Source organism: Archocentrus centrarchus, chromosome 18, assembly GCF_007364275.1.
Source record: "Archocentrus centrarchus isolate MPI-CPG fArcCen1 chromosome 18, fArcCen1, whole genome shotgun sequence".
Classification (NCBI taxonomy): domain Eukaryota; kingdom Metazoa; phylum Chordata; class Actinopteri; order Cichliformes; family Cichlidae; genus Archocentrus; species Archocentrus centrarchus.
The window spans coordinates 6042954-6070642 of NC_044363.1; the positions used below are offsets into that span (position 1 = coordinate 6042954).

Consider the following 27689-nt stretch of genomic DNA (forward strand, 5'->3'; position numbering starts at 1 on the left):
ATTTGTTTAGTCAAACAACTTCCCCGAACCGCTCCACCATGTTTCCTCCAGATTGTTTCCCGACTTGGTCACCTTCATCTTGTCCTTTATTTGATTGATATCAATCCTTGTCCACCTGTCTTCCCCTCTCTCAAAGGAATTAATTACAGCTGACATTATTACTGAGCTTCAGCTGACGTGGTTGGAACGTTTAGCCATAAAACTGCATGTTTATCGTTTTATCAACAAACTATTACCAACCACACCCACGGGTGCCATTAGTGCTCCATTAGTCACACAACCACTAACTTCACTCTTTTAATAAGTCCACATATGTTGACTCCATTTATGCGTGTATGTGTGCTCACACATTTATGGCTTGTAAAACATGGCTTTGAACTTTTGTATCTTATTTTTATTACCATTAAAATTATTCACTGATGCCATCATAAGGTTTATGACTCTAGCTGACCTATTTTCTTTCTGTGCAGACACTATTTAGTGTGTATTTATTGCATCAGTGCAGTCCCTGTTTAATGTTCAGCTCTGCAGTGATGCTAAAGGTGAAATGCAAATTAAGTGAATTATAATAATAATCCTTTTAAACTTTATTTACCTTCCAAAACTATCTTACAAAGTGGTTTGCAAAGAACAAATGGCATGAAAATAAATAGCAAATTAAAGTATAGTGAAGAAAAATAAAAGAAAATACCCTCGTATTTGGATGCTTTACTGAACTGGCTTACCATAAATGGGTCTGGCTGTCATCTGTCCATGCAAAGAATACCATTAAGATGCAAAATGACCACAAACAGACAGACATAAGGCAAGAAGAAAGAGTGAAAAAAATTATCAAAACTAGACTAAAAATGGCCAAAATTAGACTTACAAAGGTCTGAATGACAAAATGAACACAAAAAGATGCAAAATGACAAAAGATGTAAATGACCGAAATAAGACACATACTAGCAAAATGAGACAAAGTCATCAAAGACCAAAGATGACAGAGTGCTAAAAAGAGCAAAACATTCAAATAAAAGCCAAAATGACAAAATAAATAAATAAAACATATAAAACACAAATCACCTAAATACAACGCAACCCCCCAGAAATACCTGGAAAAACAGAAGAATCAAAATTAGATACAAAATTAAGCATTAAATTGACAACCTAAGACATAAAGTACAGAAGTATAATCCCAATCCCCCAAAAACTGACAGTAAATGAAAAAACTGAGATAAAATTGGGCAAAGGATAAACAGAAGGACCAACATGGCACACAAAATTACCAAAATTATACATGAAACAATTAAAATAACACAAATTGTGAAAATGAGGGCCAAAAGCTCCGTAAACAAAAATGATAGAAAATTATCTAAATTAAACATAAAAAGCACAAAGAGATGCAAATTCATAAAACTGACATAAAATGATGACCACCACAGACATACGAGACAAGTGGAAGAAAAAGATGAGCAAAATCACACAAAGTTAGACAAAAACTGAGCACAAACGTACAGATAAACAAAATGAGACATAAAGCCACCACAAACAGACCTAAATCTACATGACCACAAAGACAGAAAAAAAAGTCAAACAAAATTACCAAACTAAGATATGAGCAAAAAGACTGAAAACCAGACAGAGAAAATAAAAAAGAAATTAAAAAACCACATGAAACAAAAAGGCAACACAAAAAAAAATGTATTATGACAAATCAGAAAGAAGCTAAATGACTTATAAAATGTTTGCACTTTGGTAGTGGACTTGGTTGGACTAGATGCCTCATAGAAAGAAGTATATAGAAAATAACAGGGGACCAAAGGTAGAGCCTTGGGGAACACCATCAGTCAATCTGATATGTGTCTTGGTGGAAAAGCGGCACAACGGCACAATGTACAAAAAAGACAACGATGGTGGAGAATTTCGCTAGTTGCTACCTGCCAACATAATTTCCTTGTTCGATGTGAGAATGAATGTGATGTTCAACAATTGTTCCGCATAACTTTTCTCCCAGGTTATTCGAGCCCCACCTGTCATGACTCTGCGTCCCACCAGTGGGGCACGCCCCACAGTTTGAGAAACACTGCCTCAGGGTGATGAATGGTAACCTGGTTAATGTTAATAGCTGAAAACCAGAAAAATACACAAAGAAACAAAATGGTTGTTAGTGTGAAAGTAAATTGACAGCTCTTCCTTTCTTATCTCCTGTCACAGCAAAGTTTGAAGGATTTTTTTTTTTCCCAGTGGCTAGAGCTGACATTTACCTCCTGCAGCCAGACTTTTCCCTCCCCTCCCTCCCTCATTTAATTTTACTTCAGTCCATCTTGGCTTTATTGCCTTGATAAATCCCAGACTGTCAGACAGGTGGCCTACAGGTGAGGCGCGTGTGAGCAGCTGCACAGATCAGACAGCAGAGCTTTAAATCTGCTCATACACGTCATCTCCAACCCCCTTTTATTACTCACACTTCAATCATTTTCTTTGTTGTCACTCTCCTCTCTCTTGCGTTTTGTCTTTACCTGCTTTTTTATTCACTCTCATCATTCCTCTTCTCCTTCCTGTCTTGTTATTTTCTGTTAAGGTTTGTCTAATTTTTTTTATTTTGTCTCCATTCTTTCTCCCTGACTACTGCCTCTGTTCTTCTCACATGTATCTCCTGTTTCAAAGCTCTTTACCTTATAAGATCTCTTCATCAGACCTTCTGACTGCTACATCTGATTTGTGCCACTTTCACACCTGTATAGGTGAGTTTCACAGCTGGATACTGGTCTTCTGTTTGTTTTGTTTCTTTTTTTGTGTTGTATTGTTTGTTTTATAGTTCAGTTTCAGCTTTAGAGGATACAAATTAAAACTGTCTTTCTTTTCAGAAGGAGACCACAATTTCAAAACTACAAGACTAGAGTGAACCAAGATTGTCATTGTATTAAAATGTTATTTTCCATGTTCTGCAACCTGAAATAAGATTTCAGAACAATGCACCTGTTGATAGCTGGTGATGTGTGAGATTGAATGTTTGCTCAGAAATGGGAAATTCTGTCAACAAAATCAAAAGGGGAAAAATGTAAAAGAAGAATCACTTAAAGATTGTGTCTTCAAAAGATGGACAAAAAGGTTTCTGGAACCCACATTTTGAAGGCTCAAAGAATGGATGATTCCATGTTGGTTTCCTGCAGCTAGAAGTGACCATATTTGGAGAATAAAGTGGCTACACCCTTAACTTTAAGCCTTGACATTATCTAGATGGTGGAGTTAGAAAACAAGTGAATTCCTTGCATTTCATAGGCCCATCACTTGCTGCTCTTTGGCACTGAAAGGATGTACTGCAGATTAATAAATAGAATTGCAAAACACAGTACCATTAACTGTTTTCAGATACATGAAGACATCTTTTAACATTGTATGGAAACCCACATTTTGAACTTCATAGCCACACCAGGTTACTCAACCTCCACCAATTAGTCTGTCCTCATCTATTGTTCTCCACTCACGAGCAGCAGGACAGCAAATGAGGAATGGGAGCTGAACAAGCAGCGGGGAAAAGCGTTTTTCTAGTGCTTGTCTGACTGGAAACAGAGCAGTGGCCTGAAATGTCAGTGTGCCTAACTATCTTCTGTAAAGCTGTCAAATGAAAATAATAAGGATGCCATGTGTTTTGCTCCTTAGACCTTCAGTTTGACTCCAAGTATTTTGTTTGCGGTTTATCTGAAAGTGTCAGAGTCCCCAATAAAGGCTGTTAAAGTTATGCTATACTGTGTAAAAACTTCATCCCAGAGGGCTTGATTTGTGCACCTCACTCTGTTTGGCCTATTCAGTACAGTAAGTACGCAATAGACATCTGAGTGAGAGGATGGCTGTACTTTCAAAGTTTGGGTATTTGTGGTGCTTACATTTAGCCAAAAAGCCCCTGAGTTGTTTTGTCAGTTCTGCTCAGTATTGACAAAAATCCCACAAATGTTAAACATGCTTTTGTATTTTCTGGCCTTCACTCGTACACAGATACTCAGCATCTCAGTCTGAGGCTCTCTCAGATGCGCTCTCGCTCTCTCTGTCTCCATTTAGCTGCACATCACCATCCGCTGATTTATTCATCTCTCCCTTTTCTCACTTCTCTGTCACATGCAGCACCTCTATTTTTGTCCTCGTCCCAGAGAGTGCAAGCAGAAACAGCCTGAGTACAAAGGTGCATCACTGTACCAAGTGTTTGACAGTAGCAAGCCTTCAAATGTCTTCACGTGTGTCACTTCATTCACAATCTATCACTGGCATTCTTTTAGTTTCTTAATGAAATGTTTTCCCCCTCAAATTATACACAATTGTCATCTTTAGCTCCATTTTGAAATGGGCTCAGAAATTAACTTTAACAGTGTTCATCTTTTATTCAGGCCCCATTCACGCAGGCCTAGAGTCAAGTCAGTGACCACAGGTCCCAGACTGGTTGGCAAGTGGTTGCTGGAGGTTGCTGGCACTGGGTAGATGAAATCGGTCTCAAACAGATATGCGGTGCTGCACTGAAAACTTCCTTGTAACCACTTTGGCCACAGTGACCCGTAATTTGTATGGAAGATGACAACTTGTCTGCAGACTCTCACCAACTACTTGTACAGTAGCAAAATTGTGTGACACAAACTACAAACAGATGTTCATCTTAAAAGTTGCACCTTTTGAAATGTGTTGGAGTGGTAAGCCGCAACTTTTACTCTGCTGGCAAACAGTCTTTATTTCAGGAACAATCAGTAGGAGATTTTTGGTGTAGTACTTGTTGCAGCCTCCAGCAACCACACACCAACCGTTTAGAGAATGCACAATTTTCTCTTGCAACTGATGGTTACCAGGGGGTTGCTAAACAGTTTCTATGCCTGCGTGACTGAAGCATAAAAATTAGTGCTCCTGAGCAATCACAAACTGCCTTACTTGGTCTTAGTTTTTATGCCAGGAGCAGAAGTACTCAATCCTAGGATTTTGATCAGGGGATAGAGGGGGGAATTTACATTTGCCTTAACCCTAAACTTAAGATGGTCAACAGATCCAGTTCAATGACTCCAATAAGCTGAGGTGAAGCCTAGCAGCAACAGTATGAGAACACCTGTCACTATGCCATTTTAAACTTTTATACTTTCTATATGTTAAAAATTAAACCACTATACAGTCATTATAAAGAAGGATTATAGCCATAGAGACTGTTTGTAGCAGGCTGTAAACATGTTTTTCTGCTCTAAACCTGGGCATTTTAACATGTGAGTCTACAGGGATTTTGCAAGTACAAGAGGTCTTGGCTCAGAGTCCAGGATGAAACTCCTTTTCTTACCCCTTCACAGTCTTTGCATTTTCATTGTAAATTCTTTCCATGCAAACCTGGTATCAGACTTCAGGCTGAGCCAGGTTGCCATGAAAAAGGATTGAAACACTTGCTATGATAAATGTAAATGAGTGGTCTCAGTCTAGCACTGGGAAAAAATGGTGGTCATGTTGAAGAAACTAGGATCTCCACATTAAGTAAAGTGTTCACAACAAGGAGGGATTTTTATTCTGTGAAGTAACAACCAGAGCCTGGAGTATAGCCATGTCTGTTATACCAGGGCTTATTGGGGCCAGTCTTTTGCAGTCTGCTTTCTTACTGGCATTTATCAGGAGAACAAGCTGTAGAAATCTACCTCTGTTCTTCACACAGGACAACAGAAACAGGAGGTGTGAACGATAAGCAGCTGCTTGAATCTCACTAAAAAGTCTATATTTTAACAGGCACATTTTCCACAGTAGATTTTTGCTGAAATGGGTTTTAGTGCTTATGTGAGAAAGATAGAAGAGGCTCGGGTGTGCCAGAGAGCAGCTTGTCTCTCCATCTGTAATCATCAGTGTGACACTAATCCTCACACCGGGTGTCGAGCAGAGAATCTCAGTTTCCCAAAAACTAAAGAGTAGAAGCCACTGGCTTCCATTCGGTCCATCCAATCAGGCAGTGATTTAAACCTGAATAAGCTGACAGGCAGTTGCTTCTCAGAGTGATAAGTTGGATGTTTTAGATTTCATTTCTGCTTGCTTGCGTCTTTGTAGTTAAAGTCTCATTTTTTGCATTGTGGGCGGTAGTCATTGCTCATATAGCCATTGTTCATTGTTTTGTTTCTGTCATATAAGCTGTCACCAGTAACAAAAATAAATGATGGCACAAAATAGGAAAAAAAATTCATGTACAACTAAAATTTTCACTATTGATTTTCATAACTTAATAAATCATTTCTTGTTTTCCCGTGCAGCCACATGATTTATCACCCTTGTTGCTCTAGTTTTACCTCAGGATTTGTTTTGTGCGTATGTGTTGTTCCACACTTCTGCATTGTAAGTCTTAAATTATATCAAAAGCTGCAAAACAATGATGCTTTGACTTCATCTATTGCCATCAGCAGGTTGCATTTATTTTTTGGCCAGTCTTTTGTCAGCAAATATTAGCATTATTGAATTCACAACACAATTGTTTCTTCTCTCTGTAGGCTGGCCAACTCCATGTTACTGATGAATGCTCAAAAGCTCGACCTGTTAAAACAAACCATTTTGGAGGACAGCTGTGTGGCGTTATAGCCAAAAATAGCTAAAAACAAAGTAAAAAAAATGATGAAAAGCATCTCAAATAAAGGTAATTCATAAAAACATTCATCTTCAAAAAAGTAACTCAGAGACCATGGTTTTATTTTTTTTGGTTAAAAAGAATGCCTCTTATTTGAGGACTTTATTCAATAACTGTAGTTATAGGTTTGGTAAATTAAACAAATGTAATTTAAATTTAATTTAAATTGTTTAATTAAACAAATTAAACAAACAAATTAAAACAAACAAATTTAACAATTTTAAACAAATTAAATTAAATTAAATTTTTAATTTATTTAAATTTAATTTTAAATTTTAAACAAATTTTAATTTCATTTAAACAAAATTAAGCAAAGGTTTAATTTTGGACACTCTTAATAAATGCCAAATTTATGAATATTTTTTTCTTTATAAATCCTTGCTGTTGGCTTAAAAATGTGAATTTTGTTGGACTAATAAGAAGAAAGACGAAAACTTCTCTGTCATCACAAAATCAGTATTATCAGGGGCAACCTAGCCATTTTGGGGACACAGTGTTGAGCCCTGTGGGATGCCACTTTTAAACATAACCATTCAGATTTAACTAACAGCGCGCTTGCCCATTATATGATAAATCAGTAAAAACACAACACAACACTCAACCATAAATATGTGTACCTGCCATGCCTCATTGGTAGGTTTTCCTACAAATGACTGTTTAATTAAAAAATTTACCCCCCCCCCCTTTTTTTTTGTGCTGAAATGCTGGCATTCAGTAAATACTACAAATAAATAGACAAACTCTAACATCTATGAAAGAAGATTATTCATTCAAATGACAAATGAAAAATGTCACAGATAATTTCTTTAATTTCACCTGCAGCTGTATTCTGACATTTAGACAATGGTGACATTTGAAATCACTGATACAAAGCGGGTGAGTGAAATGAAATGTTAAATATATTCAAGCTAAATTGGTCATCCAAACATTATGTTACCTTCCATTTAAGACAAGCTTTACAGCCACACAGTGCTATTCCTGCAGTTCTTGATCAGCAGAGTAATGTTATACATCAAAGTTTAATGAGCTGCTGGGATTTTGTGAAAAAGCTGCCGGCTGCTGCTCCACTTTCTCACCAGTTTAATCCCACTACTTGATATTGTTCATTTTTCCATTCCCTTCTCCTGCCCATTTCCTCCCTGTTTGAAATCATTCTTTTGGGTTTCAGGCTGTGTTTAACATAGAAATGATTCAGCAATTTTAAGAAATGCATACTCACCGGGCCCTTTAGGAATTTCTTATTAGCATATACATCATGCCCATGCTTTTTCTTTGGCCAGCTTCAGTTTCTATAAGCCTTCCTTTAAAATTTTTCTCCATGTCACCATGATCCATGAAATAATTTCTGCAGGCAGCAGCACATTCATGCTACCAATCTCCAAATCTGCCACAATGATGCTCTACCAAATTTAGGTGTGATGACTGGGGATGCCCCTAAAGTACATTAAACTCATGTTCAGTTTGATTTTGTGCCATGGTGCATTATTTTGCTGGAAGAAACCAGGAAATCTGTAGCCACAAAGGAGCAACAACACCCACATAGACTGTGACATTTTGTAATTGCAAGCAGTAATCTTAAAGTACCACAGAACCATCCCCCACACAATTACACCAGAAGCAGCAGTATGGATTACTGATACCAGGCAGGCTGGGACTATATATTGGCTATTGATTCTGACCAACAATCTGCAACCTCCGCAGAGGTGCAGAATTATCAGAGCCAGCTTCATTTTTGTAGTCTTGAGAAAAAACGTTTTCTAGAACTGATACTTAATGGATGTTTTTCATGCACTGCCACATTACTGGCTGATTTGATAACTGCGTGAATAAATAGGTAGACAGGTGTTTCAACACACTTTTTTTCCAAAAAATGGAAAAGCTGACCCCCCTTTGGAGTCACATTTAATCCAAACCACCATCTTTTCCCAAATTTAACCAAGTACTACAAAGAAATTTCTGAGTGAAAAACAAGTGAAGCAAAATGCAAAACATAAAGCTTTCAAACAGGATTTCAACCATAGGTTCCTAGCTCATAAATAGCTAACGCTGGCACCTCTATAGCCTACTAATGTAGAGTTTATAGCTCTTTAAAAGGGGAGTGTTACCTTGTGGCTCAGCTATTGTTTAGCTGTGGACTTGGAAAAGCTGCCAGAGGGATCCATTTACCAATTGCCAAACTTCTAAGGACAATCAAGGTGTATTCAAAGGGAAAATATACATGTACATTTGAAGGGGCTTTCAAAAGACTTAAAAAGTCAAATACGGATATTAGTACAGGACCAGTCAAACCTTTGAATGGCTGAGTGAGTCCAAACTTTTGACTGATACTGTATATCATCGCACAAATTTTTTTAGCTCTGATTTAGTCTCCACCATTTCTCCACCATTTTATCTATCATCTTTCTTTACCAAGTACTACTGCATCTGTCTGCTGTTGGGTATTGAACTGACAATATGCTGAGGCTTCTACGACAACTTTTGATGCTGCTGTTAGAAATGTGTCAGAAAACAAAACAAGGAGGCCAAGAGTGTTAAGCTGTACTACTTTTGTGATGGTTTTTGCTCATATTCCCCATTTTAAGCAGTGCCAGCTGGAATATTATATCATAAAAGCTTATAAAGCTACACATTTTGACTGACAGCAGGATGATTAGATTAGGTCGCTTCATGGTGGCTCATCTGGCCCCAGAGAATGAACTCCACACAGTGTTTTAAATATTTTATCTCTTGCATTCTCTTTATTCTCTGATTTGATTTAATAATTAAAATACTGAAGGTGTGAGAGCTGCTTTGGAAAGGTTCCCCAGAGTAATGCTTTTGGTTATGTTCTCCAGTTTTGTTGTTATGTACCAGTAAAAAAATAATAAATTGTGACAGTTTATTTCATAAATTTTTCATATTTTAGGGTTTTTGGGCTGTTTTACTACTCCTTTAGTTATTCCAGCTGAATGTAACTCATGGTTCTCTTGGCATGCTGTCTTCAGGGGCTCATTTTACAGGACCTTGTGCAGCTCAGCTCTTTCCCTGATGCATTTCTCAATTCAGATTACAATTTACCAACTTTTAGTGCAGAGCGGGTGCCGTGTTTAATCTTCTGTCTTGTGATTTTGGGCGTTCTAAAGGGTCAAAGAGTGTGTCTCCTCAGGGTGACAGTGATGTGATCACATTTTCCTACATGTCACTGCTGATTTATCTTGCAACAGTGCACAGCGTTAAACATTTTTTAACATCTGTTAAACATACAGAAACAGCCTAAAGATATTCTGTTTAAAAAGATTTAAATTTATGGATTCTTTTTCGTTCATTTATCATTTGCAACGATGATCAAGAGCATTATTTGTGAGAGGATTTGAATGAGGTGATGTGGAGGTGCGGTGGGGTTTTTGATGGCTGATGAGCCCAATATGAGCATGGAACTTCCTCTGCAGATTGGGCACACAAAGTTGGAGTGAGTTGGCTGTGAAGAGTTGGATGATCTACTCTGGATTGTTTCTTTAGCTGCACATCACAGATTCTTCACTCTTCTTGATGGACGCACAGTGCCATTAAGAGTATTGTTGAGCAACCTATTCCCAGTTGTCAGGATTTATTGCCATGTTTTTGAGTGACAGTTTCAAGTTGTCCTTGAAGCACTTCTTTTATCCTCACCATGTTCTCTTGCCTCTGAACAGATCCCCATAATTCAATTCAATTTCATTTAAATGGCGCCAAATCACAACAGTGACTTCAAGGCACTTTTTATTGTAAGGTAAAGATCATAGAATAATACAGAGAAAACCCCAACAACCCCTGTGAGCAAACACTGGCAACAGTGGGAAGGAAAAATTCCCTTTTAACAGGAAGAAATCATTGGTAGACCGAGGCTCAGGGAGGGGCGATTATCTGCTGTGACCGATTGGGGGTAAGGGGAAGGTGACAGGGCAAAACACATGCTGTGGAAAAGATTAATAATAAATAACTAATAATAAATACATAAATTAAATGCAGAGTGGTTTATAAACACACACAGAGAAAAGAGGTAATTGAAGAAGAAACACTCAGTACATTATGGGAACCCCCCAGCAGCCTAGGCCTATTGCAGCATAACTAAGGGAGAGTTTAGGATCACCTGATCCAGCCCTAACTATAAGCTTGATCAAAAAGTAAGATTATAAGCCTAATCTTAAAAATAGAGAGGGTGTCTGTCTCCTGAATCCAAGCTGGGAGCTGGTTCCGCAGAAGAGGGGCCTGAAAGCTGAAGGCTCTGCCTCCCATTCTACTTTTAAATATTTTAGGATCCACAAGTAAGCCAGCCATCCGAGAGCTAAGTGCTCTATTGGGGTAATATGGTACTATGAGGTCTTTGAGATAAGATGAGGCCTGATTATTCAAGGTCTTGAATGTGAGATGAGTTCAATAGAAGATTTTCTTGGACACACAACACTCATTCATGCATGTTAGGTGGCCAGACCACTGAAGTTGTGCTTTTTTAACAACACCCCCTCACCCCCACCCCTCCAACCACCCCTTAGTGGTGTGCACTCTGAAGGTGTTTGTTCAGCCCAAGGCTTCTGTAAGCAAGACTTCACTGGACCCAGAAGAACTAACAACTTATGTAACTCTTTGACTCCTATAGTGACATCAAAATTTTGACTTGTCAATTAAAAGTACTGGCACAAGTTCATGGTTCCTAAAGAAGCAATGACTTGGTGCTGCAGCATGTTTCTTTTGTCACCACCATTTTAGGTTTTGCCTGTTCATGAAATTTTGTTTCAATGCACTTTGTCCCTAGGGGATGAATTGAAGTAACCTCTGTGGTCCTTTGTGACTTTTCCACTGAAATTGTTAAAAGGTTAAGGACAGACATCTGAGGTTCCCAGAACATATATTCTAATAACTTTAGTTCTCCATCATGTTTCCAGGAACAATTAAGATTTGTGCCTTTTAGTGTCATAATATTTGGTTGAGAAATTTATTGTAGCTTAAAGATGAGTTGTATTAACTTTCCCCATTCCTTGACTCTCCTTATAATACTGCCATGAGATCACAATGTTGACTTGATTACTTGATGGATTCTAACTGGTTCTCCATTATGTTTCCTATAGTTGATATTCTTGAGTTTCAGTGAAACATCTACTGGATGGATGGTCAATAATAGGATGAAGAGGATGAATTCTGATAACTTTTATAACTCTCAGACTCTACCTATAGTGCTGCCACGAAGTCAAAAGTTTTGACTTGTCTACTTGATAAAATGGCTCAGAATTTAATCCTGATGTTAGCTGTGTTGGTTTTGGGGTCCTAATTTGACTTTTCTTTTGGTCAGATTCAAAGATCTTCCCCCAATTTTTTATTACAGATATAAAGGCTTCAAAGCTGCATGACCCATCAAGTCAAATTAGACATGAATAGTGAACACACCAGCTGTCAGATACTGTGAGATAAAGGTGCACCGGCAGCCTGTCCATACTTGTGGCAGTTGTTGTATCTAAGTAGTTAACTTTCTCTTTAAATAGGATTTCTTGCTGAAAATTACTTTAGACTTTTATGGATGCTTTTGTCCATCATTAAAGAAAATAAACCTATCTTTAAACTCTTTCATGTCTGTCATCAGACTTTGTTGTCAGACTGCTTTGCTGAACTGATGTGGATTGAAGTGGACATCTGGCCTTGGGTCCAGGGGCCTGAGTGTGACTTCACAGTGATGCGGTCTCATCAAATCCTCCCTAATGAGCAGTTCTCTAAAGGCTCAGTGATTGATTCTCACTCAAAACTGGGGCGGAAAAAAAAAAGAGTGAATTAGAAACACTCGTCCTTGCCTCCCTCTCTCTTTGTCGGTTTCTGTTTTCTGGCCACATAAGTGGGCTGCTCCATGCTGTCTTTTTCTCTGACCTTAGCTGTGACTCAGGCTGTGTCATTTCCTGCTCAGCAGTAAAAAGAAATGGTGTGACTTCCTGTGTTAAAGTGTCACAGGCTGCAGGGTGACAGATCTGTTGTCTCCTTCACATAAGTTGTTTCTCTTTTCATTTGATGGGAGCTGTGAGCTTGTTGTGACTCTTGTAACTTTTGTTTTTATAGCATTTTTTTTAAAAGCTATGTCACTGCAGAAAGAGATGGCTATGAAAAAGATATGGAAAGCAGAAACACCCATGAGCAAAATACTTGGCTTTTAACAAGTGTTTCAACATAGTGTCTAAGTTAAAAAAAAACCTTGGTACTTACTACACTCATGTTAGAGATGGACTTCTTCTCCCTCTGTATGCAATATTTTGCATTTAAAACTTTTTTTGGGCGAGTGGGGAGTCTCTCTGCTGGCCCCTAAGGACAAACCACGTAGACATGTTTTTCTCAGCCCAATGCACCACACAAATTTTGAAATTTGAAAGATGCAAAGCACTGAGTTAAAAATGGTCCAAATTTTTCAGCTCCAATAAAATTATCTCCCAGATATTAGAATAAAGTTTAAAGTCAAGGCATCCACGAAAACGAGGGTTTAAATAAAATGTATAGCTCTGCTATGACTTTACATGTAAACAAAGCCAGAAAACTAAATGGCAGCAGAGTTGGAGAGTTGGGCGAGTTGACATGTAATGATGTGTTACCCACCCATGGTTAGGCTAATATAAAGACATTTGCACAAAGATGATGTAGGGTGAGGGTTTAATTGTTCTCAAGAAGAGCACTTGCTGAGTGTCCCCGATGGGCAGAGACAGACGCCATCAGATTACAAGAAAAAGACCCTGAAAATAAACAAAACAAAACTTCAGCCAAGACAACATATGAGACAATCCCTCCACAACAAGAGGTGAAGCATGAATATATTACTGCAGTTTTGATTATTCACTGTGAAAAGGAACTGATCCTAAGCTTGTTGTCCACACTGAAATCATAATCAATGATTTCAAAGAGTGATTCATCCATCCATCCATCCATCCATCCATCCATCCATCCATCCATCCATCTTTTGCTTATCCAATCTGGGTGGTTCCCTATCACGGCTGTCATAGGGCGAGAGGTGGGATATACTCTGGACAGGTTGCCACAGGGCTAATAAAGAGAGACAGACAATTCACAACAGACATTTTATAATCACCAGTTAGCCTAACAAGCATACCTTTGGACTGTGTGAGAAGGTCAGAGTACCTACGCAGACATTAGGGAAACAAGTAAGCTGCGCACACAAAGGCCCCAGCTGGCCAGGGGATTAAAATCCAGGACTTTCTCATTGTGAGGCGACGGGGTTTAACCGCCTGTGATTGTTAGTGTTCAAATATTTGGTGTTGTCTCCATGACAGTAAATAGAATTTAAATGGCTGTAATGTATATTGTGACTTAAAAAAAATAAACATGAATTGTGCCAAGAATAATAACACCGTTATTTAATGTTATTTTCATTTAACAAGCTGACAGAGATAGTTCACAGCAATGCTAAAGTCAAGGTGCTTTACACTGTTAGGAAAAGAACATATGATATTTAAAACAGAACCCCGACGTGCATTTTATGTTTAAATGAATAAGGTATTACACCAGTTAATGTTTTACTGTTACAAATTTACTCTACAATGTGGTAATAAGTTGAAGTTTAAATAAAGTCACTGAATCAGAGTTTCTTCCATTTCATATTATCTGATTTTTAACATTTTTCCTTGCTCTACTACTGTGCAGTGGTGCACATATAATATAATTAACATAATTACTCCTCATGAGGCCTCATGCATGTCCCCAGCCCGCTCTTATTAATTGGATTATTATTGGCTCTCCTGGTTGAACAGTGCTGAAATGATGGAGTCATAACCCTGCACTGATGCAGTAAATTAAAACTACCTTCAACTAGAGATCACAACTTTTTTTTTTTTTTTTTTTTTTTTTACTTTAATCAAGTTACTGAATATGTGTGAGGCCTGAGGCTAGGTCATTTGGCATTAAACTTCATTATCAACCACTGACATGAACCCTGTGTGTAGGGTTAGTGAGCCTGTTAATTAGGGGATTGATTAACCACTGAATCAGCAGTTTTCTCACCCAGTTAATTAGTCATCAAACCAGAGAATTGTCAGGTTTATCTAGTGCTGTCTAGTCATTTAGGACTAGAGGTTTACTAATGGTGAGATGTACTTCCCCGGAGGGCTGTGGGTTAGTTAAAACAGAAAGGCAACAGGTGAAAGTGACAGAGAGTCAGTTACTGCAGCTGATTTGTCCCACTTAGCAAAAAGGGCAGAGGTTCAGGAAAAGAAAAGGTTGAAGAAAAAAAAAAACTCCAAAAAGAAAACAAAAAAAATGTGAACTTTTATTTAACAGTTTTTCACTATAGACACTGAATTAGATAACCAGAAAAAAAGATGTTTTTTCACCATAGATTTGTTTGTTTGTTTAAAAAGAACCTTTTTGGTTATTTAATTTTTTTCAGTTTATCTATGGTGAAAAAAATGTGGGTTTTTTGTAATTGAATGGAATACTTACAGCAATCATCCACCTATTTCATGCCACTTACCTTGGTCCGCGATGAAGATGGTATCACTGTAACCAGAGAAGCCCACACCAGCCTCTAAGTTTGTCCACATATAAATGTAGAACTACGTTTCTGAAAGTCTTCACCCTGTAAGGAGTTTTTCAAAAGATACACTTTTATTGACCTAAAACGCCATTTACATGTAGACAAAGGGCCAAAAATGCAAAGAAAAAGCTAAGATTTCCAAAAATACCCGTGCATATCTGGACAGTGCCATCATCTCTCCACAGTGTAAAGCAGGCATCCTAGTCAGAGCCCAAAACCACCATAACGTCCTATAACGTGATCTACTGTTAAGGACACCAAACCTCAAACTGCTTACTGTGAAATTCTTAATCTCTGCAAAAGCCTCGACTGGGCCGGACTGTACCCTTTGACCCGCCAGTTCTGGCTCCTGGACCTTAAGTTTGACATCTGCTATATAAGAAGGACTTTAGAAGGTGCTTTCAGGGATGAATGAATAAAGTCTACATTATTCAAAAACTGCATGATCATCCAGAGTACAAAAGGATTCGCTGTTATCACCTTCATGCTCAGCTCCACCCCACCACTTTGTCCTGAAAAACATTCAAACTACAGCACTGCTTGATCCCATGAAGCCAGATTTATGGTGCACCAATAGAAAGGCAGGAGTCAGGAGACCTTTAGCAGCCCTCTTTTCTGTTTGGGACACCCCCCGAGAACTGCTGTATGATTAAACTGGTTGAGTTAATGGCACTTTGCTGGCTCTGGAGCCTGTGCATCCTCTTGATGTTTTCCGTCTCTCTGATTTGACCCAGCTTGTACAAATAAACAAGGAGCAGTCATCCTCGGAGACACGCAGCAAGACTTGAGACATCCACTGAATGTCAATGAAGGAACTTGACCAAAATTAAATGAAATCAAATTGTTTGACTCCATGCAGCCAGTAAATAATGATGCAGGCAGAGTGTGTTAAATTTAGAATTTAGTCAGGCGTGATATTTTTACAATGTAAACAGCTGTACAGAGTGTAAGGAGAAGATTAGGCGGAGAACCACATTAAGAGGATTTGTTCTGTTTCTGTCAGTGCTGACAAGAAAACAAAGGAAATGTTACAGTGAGAAGAGCCGTGCAGCCATCAAACTATTTAGATTATATGAAAGCCACCTGCTCAGCAGAAACATGGACACCAGCATTCAAGTGTTTGAAGGGGTGCATTTTCAGCCTGTCGTTTGAAATAAAGAGAGACCCATCAAAAACATTCTTTCAGACACTTTCTACACGTGCACTACAGCTTTAAATCAAATGACAACAGCTCAGACACCAAGGATTTGAAATACTGTTCATGTTCATCAGCATACGGTTGGTATGGAAAGTATTCAGACCCCTTTAAATTTTCTTTGTTTCATTGCAGTCATTTCCTAAAATCAAAAAGTTCATTTTATTTCTCATTGTACACTCAGCTCCCATCTTGACAGAAAAAAAAACAGAAATGTAGAAAGTTTTGCAAATTCATTAAAAAAGAAAAACTGAAATATCACATTGCTGTGACACTCATATTTAACTCACATGCTGTCCATTTCTTCTGATACTCCTTGAGATGGTTCTACTCCTTCATTGGAGTCCAGCTGTGTTTAATTAAACTGATTGGACTTGATTAGGAAAGGCACACACCTGTATATATATAAGACCTCACAGCTCACAGTGCAGTCAGAGCAAATGAGAATCATGAGGTTGAAGGAACTGCCCAAGGAGCTCAGAGACAGAATTGTGGCGAGGCGCAGATCTGACCAAGGTTACAAAAGAATTTCTGCAGCACTCAAGGTTCCTCAGAGCACAGTGGGCTCTATAATCCTTAAATGGAAGAAGTTTGGGACGACCAGAACTCTTCCTAGACCTGGCCGTCCAGCCAAACTGAGCAATCGTGGGAGAAGAGCCTTGGTGAGAGAGGTAAAGAAGAACCCAAAGATCACTGGCTGAGCTCCAGAGATGCTGTATGGAGATGGGAGAAAGTTCCACAAAGTCAACTATCACTGCAGCCCTCCACCAGTCGGGGCTTTATGTCAGAGTGGCCTGACGGAAGCCTCTCCTCAGTGCAAGACATATGAAAAAACACATGAAGGACTCCCAGACTGTGAGAAATAAGATTCTCTGGTCTGATGAGATGAAGATTGAACTTTTTGGTGTTAATTCTAAGCGGTATGTGTGGAGAACAGCAGGCACTGCTCATCACCTGCCCAATACAATCCCAAAAGTGAAACATGGTGGTGGCAGCATCATGCTATGGGGGTGTTTTTCAGCTGCAGGGACAGGACGACTGGTTGCAATTGAAGGAAAGATGAATGCGGCCAAGTACAGCGATATCCTGGAAGAAAACCTCTTCCAAAGTACTCAGGACCTCAGACTGGGCCGAAGGTTTGCCTTCCAACAAGACAATGACCCTAAGCACACAGCTAAAAAAACAAAGGAGTGGCTTCGGAACAACTCTGTGACCATTCTTGACTGGCCCAGCCAGAGCCCTGACCTAAACATAATTGAGCATCTCTAGAGAGACCTGAAAATGGCCGTCCACCAACGTTCACCATCCAACCTGACGGAACTGGAGAGGATCTGCAAGGAAGAATGGCAGAGGATCCCCAAATCCAGGTGTGGAAAACTTGTTGCATCATTCCCAAGAGGACTCATGGCTGTACTAGCTCAAAGGGTGCTTCTACTCAATACTGAGCAAAGGGTCTGAATACTTGTGACCATGTGATATTTGTTTTTCTTTTTTAATAAATTTGCAAACATTTCTACATTTCGTTTTTTGTTTTGTTTTTTCTGTCAAGATGGGGAGCTGAGTGTACATGAGAAATAAAATTAACTTTTTTGATTTTAGCAAATGGCTGCAATGAAACAAAGAGTGAAAAATTTAAAGGGGTCTGAATACTTTCCTTACCCACTGTACATTTAGGCACCCAGAATAATCTTGGATTAGCGGTATCATTTAGCTATCAAATTATGTGTAATGAGAAAGAAAGCACAAGAGATGCAATTAAAATTATGTTGTCAAGATTCTACCAACCTCTGTTTTGTAGCCATGATCATGAATAGCAACATTATCGTCACGCAGGCCTAGAAACAGGTTAGTGAACCCCTTAGCAGCCTCAGGTCACTAGGAAAAAATGTGTATTCCTCAACGAGTGGTGGCGAGTTCAGGATGTTGCTGGCTGTGAATTATCCTGTGAATCCCAGGCCACCAGTTTGGGCCCATAGTTTGAGTCAAGCCTACTCCAAGTTAATTTCTACAGCACCATTCTGACAGACAGATAAATAAAACATTGGTCTAAGTTATATGGTTCTGTGTTGGTCCTATTTTTAGGGGTCTCCATGTTCCTTTTGGCTGAAAATTCAACCTCAAATCCAAAGTTTCCAAAAACATCACTGGGATGAGCAAGTTCTGGTGCAGGCTGTTTATTAGACATATTAGTTACACAAAACACAGACAATAGCCAAAAAACAGACAGTAACATAGTTAAGACTAAGATACATACACACACAGAGAAGAAGAGAGAAACAAAGAGACAGAGATAGATGCAGAGACAGGAAGAGAAGAAGAAGAGGACAGGCTAGGGAGGGGCAAAAGTAAGTGAGTAAAAAAAACAAGAGTAAAAGAAAAAAGAGAAGAAGTCGTCTTAGACAAAGAACAAGCACCTTATTTTAGACACTTAAAGATGGTAACTGCCCACTTGCCTTTGGCCCCTCCTAATTTATATGAAGTGTTGTCCCCTAAAACCTTTCGGCTCCACTGGTTCCACTCTTCAGCGCAGGCTCAGAAACACAGTTCACCGGGGTCTTTTCATATCTATGGTAGATCTAACATCTGTCATTACGATGAGCGTTTCCCAGCGGAAACTACCTCCCCCAAAATACTCCCACGGACAGCTTTCTACAACTTCCACTATGAAAAACTCCTTAGAGCAGTTTTATCTAAGTATATAGAATTTATTCCCACACTTTATTCACATTACACAAACGCAGGTGGGTCTACTCAAGGGCACATGTCGTAAGCAACTCAAACTTTATTACAAAGTGATGCAATGTCATGTGAACAAAAAATTTGTGCATTAGATTAAAATGAAACTCTAAATATAGACGTGTGCTTATTGACAGGTGCTGAATGAGAGGCCCTGTGTTTCCATGGGAGGAAACACAACAGGCCTCTGTTTTATCCTACTTCCCAAAGCATGCAGTATTCCAGTGTGTGGATATCAATAAAGTGGTATGCAATATAAAAAGTGACCATTAATCCAGTGTGTGTGATAAAAATTCCCAACATCTGCTATTATGTAATCATGTATGTAAAGTATTTTATTTGTTAATTTAGTAAGCTATTTAATGACCTCACTTCCTGTGTGCTGCCAATTTCCAGGAATGCTAATTTCCAGAATGCTAATGCTTCTGAAGCCTCTGCTTCATAAAATGATTGTGAATCAATATTATTGAATTGAAAATTATATTGGAGAACTAGCTAATGTGATCCTTCGGGCCATGATATCCCAAAGCAATACAAAGAAAGCTACAGTATCGTTTCTTAATTTGTTACATAATTATCAAGTCTGTGATATCTGTAAAGTATACAGAGTCATTATGAGTAATGAGAAACGAAAAATTAAGATTTATATAGCCCATTGGGAAATTCTTTTTTTATAGTGGTTGAAATGATGATGAGATAGTAGTAATGATAATAATATCTGATAGATGCCTCTCTGCCAGAGAGATTTATTATATCATAGATGCTGATAGCATGTGGATAGCTGATTCAGTCTGTTAGAGTAAGTGATCTGCTGCCTTTCCAGTAAATGGTGCAGGGGGCAGTCAGGATTATCCATGATTGATAACTGTTTGTTCAGTGACCTCCTCTTCACCACAGCTTCGAAAGTGTCCAGTTTGCAGCCAATCATACCTTCCTAATCAATTTATTCATCAGCTCTGATGCTGCTGCTACAGCACACCACAGCCAAGTCCACTGCCCTTGCCACAACTGAGTGATAGAAAATCTCCATTGTTTTGTTGCAAACATTCCATTTTCCTTAGGAAGTAGAACCCTCTCATTCCCTTTTCATATGCACTCTGTGTTGTCGATGTGGATTCACAGGTACTTGTACTCCTCCAGCACATTAACATCCTGTCTCAGGTCAGTGGGTGTTCTGCAGATGATCACCAACTCTCTGGTCTTATTCATAGGTTTCTCAGACTACTCCCCAAAGTGGAGTGCTCTGTACTCCTCCTCCTGTCAATCATTAATGCATCCAACCACAACCACTGCATAATCATGAGAGTATTCATGTAGGTGGTACTGAAAGTCTGAGGTGTGCAAGATGAACAGGAATGGAGACAATAGAATCCCGTGAGGAGCTCCTGTACTATATCAGATAGATCGTTGTCCAGGCTCACATTTGCAGCCGGTCAGTCAGGTAGTCAGTAATCCATAAAATGGGGTGGATATGTTTACTGAGGTTACCTGTAGCTTCTCTAACAGAGGCTGAATTATATTAAATGCACTTGAAAAACTGAAGGTTGATCATCTTCATAGAGTAGTAACTATCAAGATGGGCATAAGCTCTCTGCAGCACGTAGATGATTGTATCATTTCAGATTTCATCTGTTCAAAATTTTCAGCATGTCCACTGTAGTGGACATCAGGACGATGTTCATACAAAACAATGGGGCTGAACTGAAGAATATAACTAATTTTGTTTTTGTTTTTTTTTTATCTCGCCACTGTTACGTATTCCATATGCACGGGGTAACTCTTTTAGACACCCTGACAGGAGATGATGCAGCCCAATATCCTAACCACCACAGTTTAAGTACTCGAGCTGTGCACAGATGTAGATATTTACATGCCAACCAGGTCAGGACCCTACAAGATGTTAATGCCAAGCCTGAGATGCAGAGGAGCTGTTAGTCTGCAAAATGCAAGACTGGCACCAAGAAGACCCTGCAAGATGCAGAAGGAAAGCCATAATGGCTCTGTGATTGGTCCACAAGATGCTAGAGCATAGAGACAATGCCCAGTTGGCTACCACTGAGATGCACCTATCACCTGCTCTCCGAGGGACTGGCTGACAGATTAAGATGGTAGAATCTGGAAAATGTGGACTCACAAGACCAGCAGCACAAATGGCCCTTGATGAGGCCCATGAAGTGGCCATACCTCGGGTTGAGTGGTACTGTACTCGGGATAGGAGGAGAGTTCCCAAAAATGCATACCCTTGGTAAATGGCCTCTACAACCCAATGGGACAGCCTGGGCTTTGACTGTCTGGGTATGCCCAAGACCCCAGAGTTAAAGTAATCTGGGACAGGAGGACTTAGATAGAGCATTTGGTAGAAATGCAGGGTTAGGCCAAAGGATACCCCGGATCCTTCTGGCAAAAACCTGCAGCAATCACTGTAAAACCTCCTGGCAAATGTTATGAAGAAGAACAAAGATGAAGAAGTTGTCAGAAAAGCTGTTTTAAGGGAAAGGCGTTTAAAATTAGCATCGTTGAGGGGATCAAGGGGGCATGATGAAGAGTGCCAAAGACTATGGGGGTTCCATGGGGGGACCAAGGGTCCAGACATGTGAACTGTAAGCCTGTGGGCACCTTTAAGAAACTGGGAGATCAGAGATGTTTCATCCCAACCCTGATGAACTGCCTGAAAGTACGTGCCAGAAACAGCTGATGTGATTATCAGGACCCTGATATCCCAAAGCACAAGATTTTAATTTTTTTTTTTTTTTTTTTATTTCTAATATGACTATTTGAGCATTGATGTCCTAAAAGTAAACAATAAAAGCCATTATTTCTTTATTTTTAATGCAATTTCTCTCACTCTGCAGATTTCAGGACAGCCTCAGTTTCTTAATATAATGAACTCAGACTTTGACTTTAGAATGGCCTCTGCTTCTTAAAATGCTGATTATAATTAATAATATTCAAAAACTGTCTTTTTTTTAGTGTTCCAATCTTGGAAAACTTTCAGACATTCTTAAAAAGCCTCTGACTGAGGTCTGGCAATCAGCAGAACATGGGTGGTTTGTCACAACAATAAAGAAGTTCAAAGTTGACACTGAGCTCAGAATGCAGCATGAAAATCAGCCTTTGTGAAACAGTTCCCTTGTGCGGATGCAAAATTCATGTCTGCAGTCACAGAGAAAAGACAGAAACAGACACACGTCGTGATGGTGTTTGTACTCTGACTTTAATGTGGCTCCAGAGGCGAGGAGTCTAAACTGAAACAAATTATCTTCTTGCTTCTGGAGGCAAATCTCAGTAGGCGTGTGTAAAGCATCTCTTCTGTCTGTGTTCAATACAAACAGAGTATTTTAGGACTATACGTGGCTTTGAGGGAGGCGTTAATTAGAGTTTCCTTAAAAAGTAGTCATGTGTATTTTTGGTTGAATGTGCATAAAGATTTAAATATGTTATTTTTAGAAGTGAATCACATCAACATTTACTGAGAGGAGCTGGAGGTCCAGCATCAGTTTGAAGCTACACCTCACTCATTAGCTCTTTTAAGCCTCTGCTTTGATGCACGTTTTTTCCGCATCAGCTCTTTTTAATTTGAAACCTTACACTGGAGGTTTTGCACCAGAAAACTTTAATTTACATTTTAAAGCCTGGCCTTCATGCTGTGCTGGGGAAGTTTTGTGTTACAGCAGAAATTAGTTGTGATGTGACAAAATTAGAACAAAGTAAAAAAAAACTAGAAACAAATGGATTTGGCCTCTGTGCTTCTTTTACTTATGTGTCTTTTGTTTCATCAGTATTATGACGTGATATTGTCTGATTGGATTGATTTCATTTTCATCTTAGCGTATCTTTTTAACATTTCGTCAGGGGTTAATGGATGGGAAGATGCTGTGCACAAAAACAACCAAACAATGAAGCAATCAAGAACAATCAGAATTTCTAGTGTTTCCAGTGTTTGTTATGTCTCCCAAGATGTATTGGTTATTGAATAGTTTGATATGTAAGCTGTATATAAGCAGTGCACTATTTTGCCTCAGATCCTCATTCAGAAAACCTCTTGACTATTAGAGGGAAAAACCCTACTCAGAGAAGCCACGCAGGCCTGGGGGGTGTGACTTGGCCAGTCAGCCAGTGAAATTTGCCCCCCTTAGTGGGGACTTCAGTCTTCATCTTCAAAATGTGGGTGTTAGAGTTTTTATCATAACTTTAATCATTTACAAACATGCTATAAGTGGCTGTTGATATGTTTGAATTGTTTAAATATTACAGGTATTTTTATTCACAGTCCCCCATTTTAAGAGGTTCAAAATTAATGACTGACAAGTAGTTGCATGGCCAGGTGAGGCCTGCTCCTTCATGACAAATTAAGCTGGCAAAATATGTGAAGTTGATGCAACGTGTTGAATTTGTATTTTATAGCTTTTCACTTCTCACAGAGAGACAGCAAAATCCTTTAGACCTTTATGCCTTTTAGGTTGTAAGGCGTGTCTTCAAATATGACCTTTATTTTAAGAAGGACAGGCACTCAGCAACACAAAAAGAACCAAAAGACCACAAAAGGAAACTAAAGTGAATGATTTCCACGGACTGAATACAGAAAGACCACAGAAACAAGAAGCAACTGAAAGCAGCTGCAGTGAGGTAGGAAACACAAAACTTAATGACGTCGATGTGTTCTAGACGTCAGTATTACAAAACATCTTTAGATTTAAATTATGTTTGTTCCATTAATTTCGAACCTCTGACAATGGGGGACTGTGTATAAAAATGACTGTAATTCTTAAACAGCTCGTTCAAAGTTTTTGTAAAACCCATTAAAATTAAAGCTGAAAGGCTGCACTTTAATCATGCATTGTTTGATTTACAATCTGCTGTGGTGGTGTACAGACGCAAAACTACAACAAAACTGGTTTCTTTGTCCCAAACATTATGGAGGGTAATGTATAATGCAGCCGAGCCAACAGAGACACAACACCCTGTGATTGGTCTGTTTGGTGGTAGTATGCCATGTGATCACAGCGGAAGGATAATGACCCAGTTTAACACACAGTCTTAGCAGCTTGATAACCAAGCTAGTTGACGTTAGGTGGTAACTTTAAACTTCACCTCCTCATCCAAATGTGGTTCTTTCAAACCAACAAGGTGGCAGAAAAGCACTAACCTTGAGGCTTCAAAATGTTCAGTGGTGGGTGACATCACAGTTCGCTGCATCAGTCATTACAGCACAGCATATTTTATTCTTTAATCCTATTCATCTAGTCTTCTTTACTTCATTTCAGTAAAAGTAACTGACTCAGAGCTAAAAAAAAATGACAATGACTTGGACTTCAGCCTGGATGTTTTGCTCCACAGTACAAAGAGTGAAGGCCTTTCACATGTCTGTGCCCAGAGGTCAGTTAGTACAAAACCGATGAATATTAACCTTTTTTGCTCTTCAGTTCTTTAAATCCTCTGCCGACCAGTGAATATGACTAAATCAACTAACACAAACACACACCCCACACCCGTGTCTTTTTGTATACATATAAATATAAAAACGATGCTTTGTTGAGACCTTTTCTGAGTCTGGTTTGTTGAGGACTGTCTCACAGTGTTGTGTTTCTTGTGGCGACTGTGATTCGGCATAGTCACTGATCCTGTCAGCCGAGAGAGAGCAGGAGGGAGCTGAATGCCCTAAAGCAACTTGCTCAGTGAATCAGCTCACTGGGGTGTGTGTGGATGTGTGTGTGTTTGTGTGTCTTTATTCCCACATGAATTTGTGTGAGTGAGCAGTTTTAGCCATGTTGGGTTTGTTTGTGAGTGCGTTCATTTTCACATTGGTGTGTGTTTGTGTTAGCATCGCTGTGTTGATATCTGTGTGTGTGTCTGTCTGCTGAAATGTCCTTTGAGGCTTGTTTAACTGACCTACATCACAGAGCTGTGAAATGGAGAGGTCACAGCTGCATGTGCATGCTAGTGAGCAGAAGCTATGACACAGCTGGTGGGACATCCTCCCACCTGTGAACCAACTTTGTGCATCGTTTTGAACAAACTGGAAACTTTCTTCCAAGATGGCGTCTGTTCATTTGTTCAGTTTCTTCATTAAGTTTCACTTTTACTTTTTAAAACAGAGTTACAAAGTTATTCAAACTGTGGATCCAACACACATTAAATAAGTGTAAATATACCAACATCTAAACAAGCGTGACAATACCAGTGGTGCACAGTGACTTTTACAGACAGGCCAGGAGACATTTTCTTTTTTTTTTTTTTTGTCTTGCTGCACTCGTCTTGGACATCTTCACCTTTTTGTACTTCGTCTTGGCTGAAGTTTTGTAAAATATTAGATAACATAAAAAAAAGATATTTGCCATTAGCTGACAATCCGTGTGGTGGAATGTTTTAGAACCATTCCTGCAGTAAAAGTAGCAATACCATAAAATGAAAAGTCCTCACACACTGGGTGAATGTGTCCAAACTTTTGACTGGTACTGTATAAAAGGTGGGACCTCATATATAAGACCACAAAAAATGGGTCCCCAGAATCAATAAAATCAGGAATATGTGTTTATGGTGTAATCGCTCGTGTTTTAACAGTTGCTTTGCTGAAGAAAAAGAATACTGTAGTTTAAAAAGTCTGAAACCATATTTTATTAGCATTTTCACAGTTAACTTTAAGTTACTTTTTTGTTTGGTGAGGTTTTTTTGGGCTCATCTTTAAATAAATAAATAAATGAAAACAAACAAACAAGCATTTCAAGGTAAAAAGACTAAATCTAGCACAAGTTTTCAGATGCCAAAACATTGTAGGGTCTCAAACTTTCACTCCACCCACACAGTCTGCAAAAGCAGAACGTTAATATTAGCAGCCTGAGGGTGTGAGTCCACTGAGAGCTGACCAGTACGGCCACCATCTGCTGCTTTGCATCACCCAGGACAGAGGATTCATTGTGCTACCTCAAGGCTCCTCAGCACTCAGCGTCCAGCGTTTTTAGGAGATGCTTGTTGCAAAAAGTTTCTGATAGCACACTCAAAACACACAGTACACACAACTCATTTTTAGGACTCATTTGCGTATATACATACACATATACAGCCTGCTGCTACAGATGTGTGTATATATATATATATATATATATATATATATATATATATATATATATATATATATATATATATATATATATATATATATATACACATATATATATATATATACACACAATGATAATGATGATAAAATGCCAAATAATTTCCTATAACATCTGATCTCATTTATGCTCTATGCTGCTTTCCAGAAAATGGGATTGAGGACAACCCACTGACAGGTTGATTTGACAGTGACCTGATTACTTTTAGATGTGTGTGAATGTACATAAAGTGATTTTTAAAGAAATGAATGCAGTGTAACTGAAATGTAAGACAAAATTGTTGGGGTTTTTTTTGTAAACGAGTGAAAATCTGTTTTGTAGTTGTTGTCTAGTCTCTTTCTAGGATTCATGTGCTATTTCTGAGATAGGACTTAGTGTCCCCTATTTAATCCTGTGTGTACTGGACCATTGTAGTAATCTGTCTGTGTTCACAGCTGAATAGATTGTTATTACAGGCAAACAGTACTGGCTGATTTAAACTGGGGTTTTAGAGTAATCAGCCTCACATAAAATGATTTTCCTGCTTTAACTTGATTGCTTGTAGTAATCTGTTGGGTGTGAATGAAAACACAGTCTCAGACAGGTTTATTCACATGGCTCACAGATTTAATTATCTCATTACTAATAAATGTAGTCTTTAACACAGTAATTCCTTAACACTTTTATCAAGCGTACCTCTACAGGCTTGCCAGAAGAGCTTACTTTTCCCTCACATTGTTTAACAAATGAACACAGTTTAAATGTGTTCAACTTACTCTGTTGATTGTTTTTAAACTGTTATATAAGACCATAAGTGGCAGTACAAATCAATACTGTTAACAGTAGTTAATTTTGGAGGAAGACATCATAGGTTTCAGCATTAGATCTGTGGATCATCCATGATTTTTGATAATTTTTACTATTATTATTATTATTATTATTATTATTATTATTAGAAGAAGAAGACTTTATTTGTCATTATATGTAAACATGAACGAAATGAATGAAATTTGCGTTCCAGAACACCCATCCAAGAGAAATACAAACAGCAGAAACAAACAGGGGGGACAGGTGTCTGAGGTCATGCAGCCATTTTACCGGCGCTACCTTTGGCAGGAAAACAGAAAGAGATACACTGGGATAGGTAGGTTCAAAAGAATCATCTCGTACTGTGTTCATTATGAACACCTTACGAGGTTCTAAAAAAACACTTCAGCAAAGCAGTAGGGGAGAGACTACCAGCAGAGACGAGCAGGATACTGTGATGGCCACAGAGCTTCCAGACCAGCAGTTCATGATAATGTTCATGATAACATGGTATAGTCAGCCTTGGTTGCCAGGATACCAGTTCATACGGGTCACAACACGGGGCGGGGGTGAAGAGCATCTGTTTACATAACAGCTCCAGGAGGCGATTTAGACAGACAGCCGTCCAAGGCCGTCTGGGAGCCAAAATCCAAACACTGCAATTCTTTGGGTTCAGGCCGTCATAACTATTTGCTGACAGACCTTACAGTGTTCTGGTTACCT

At 38.8% G+C, this 27689-nt stretch overlaps 1 protein-coding gene across 1 annotated transcript in view; it reads left to right on the top strand.

Moving 5' to 3' along the window:
* Nucleotides 1–2611: 2611 nt before the first annotated feature.
* The window catches only part of LOC115797317 (neuropeptide Y receptor type 2-like), a 62603-nt gene continuing 37525 nt past the window's right edge, over nt 2612–27689 (top strand). Inside the window, exon 1 of the mRNA XM_030753864.1 lies at nt 2612–2726. The gene's annotated coding sequence lies outside the window, so the exon portion shown is untranslated. The remainder of the gene's footprint in view (nt 2727–27689) is intronic.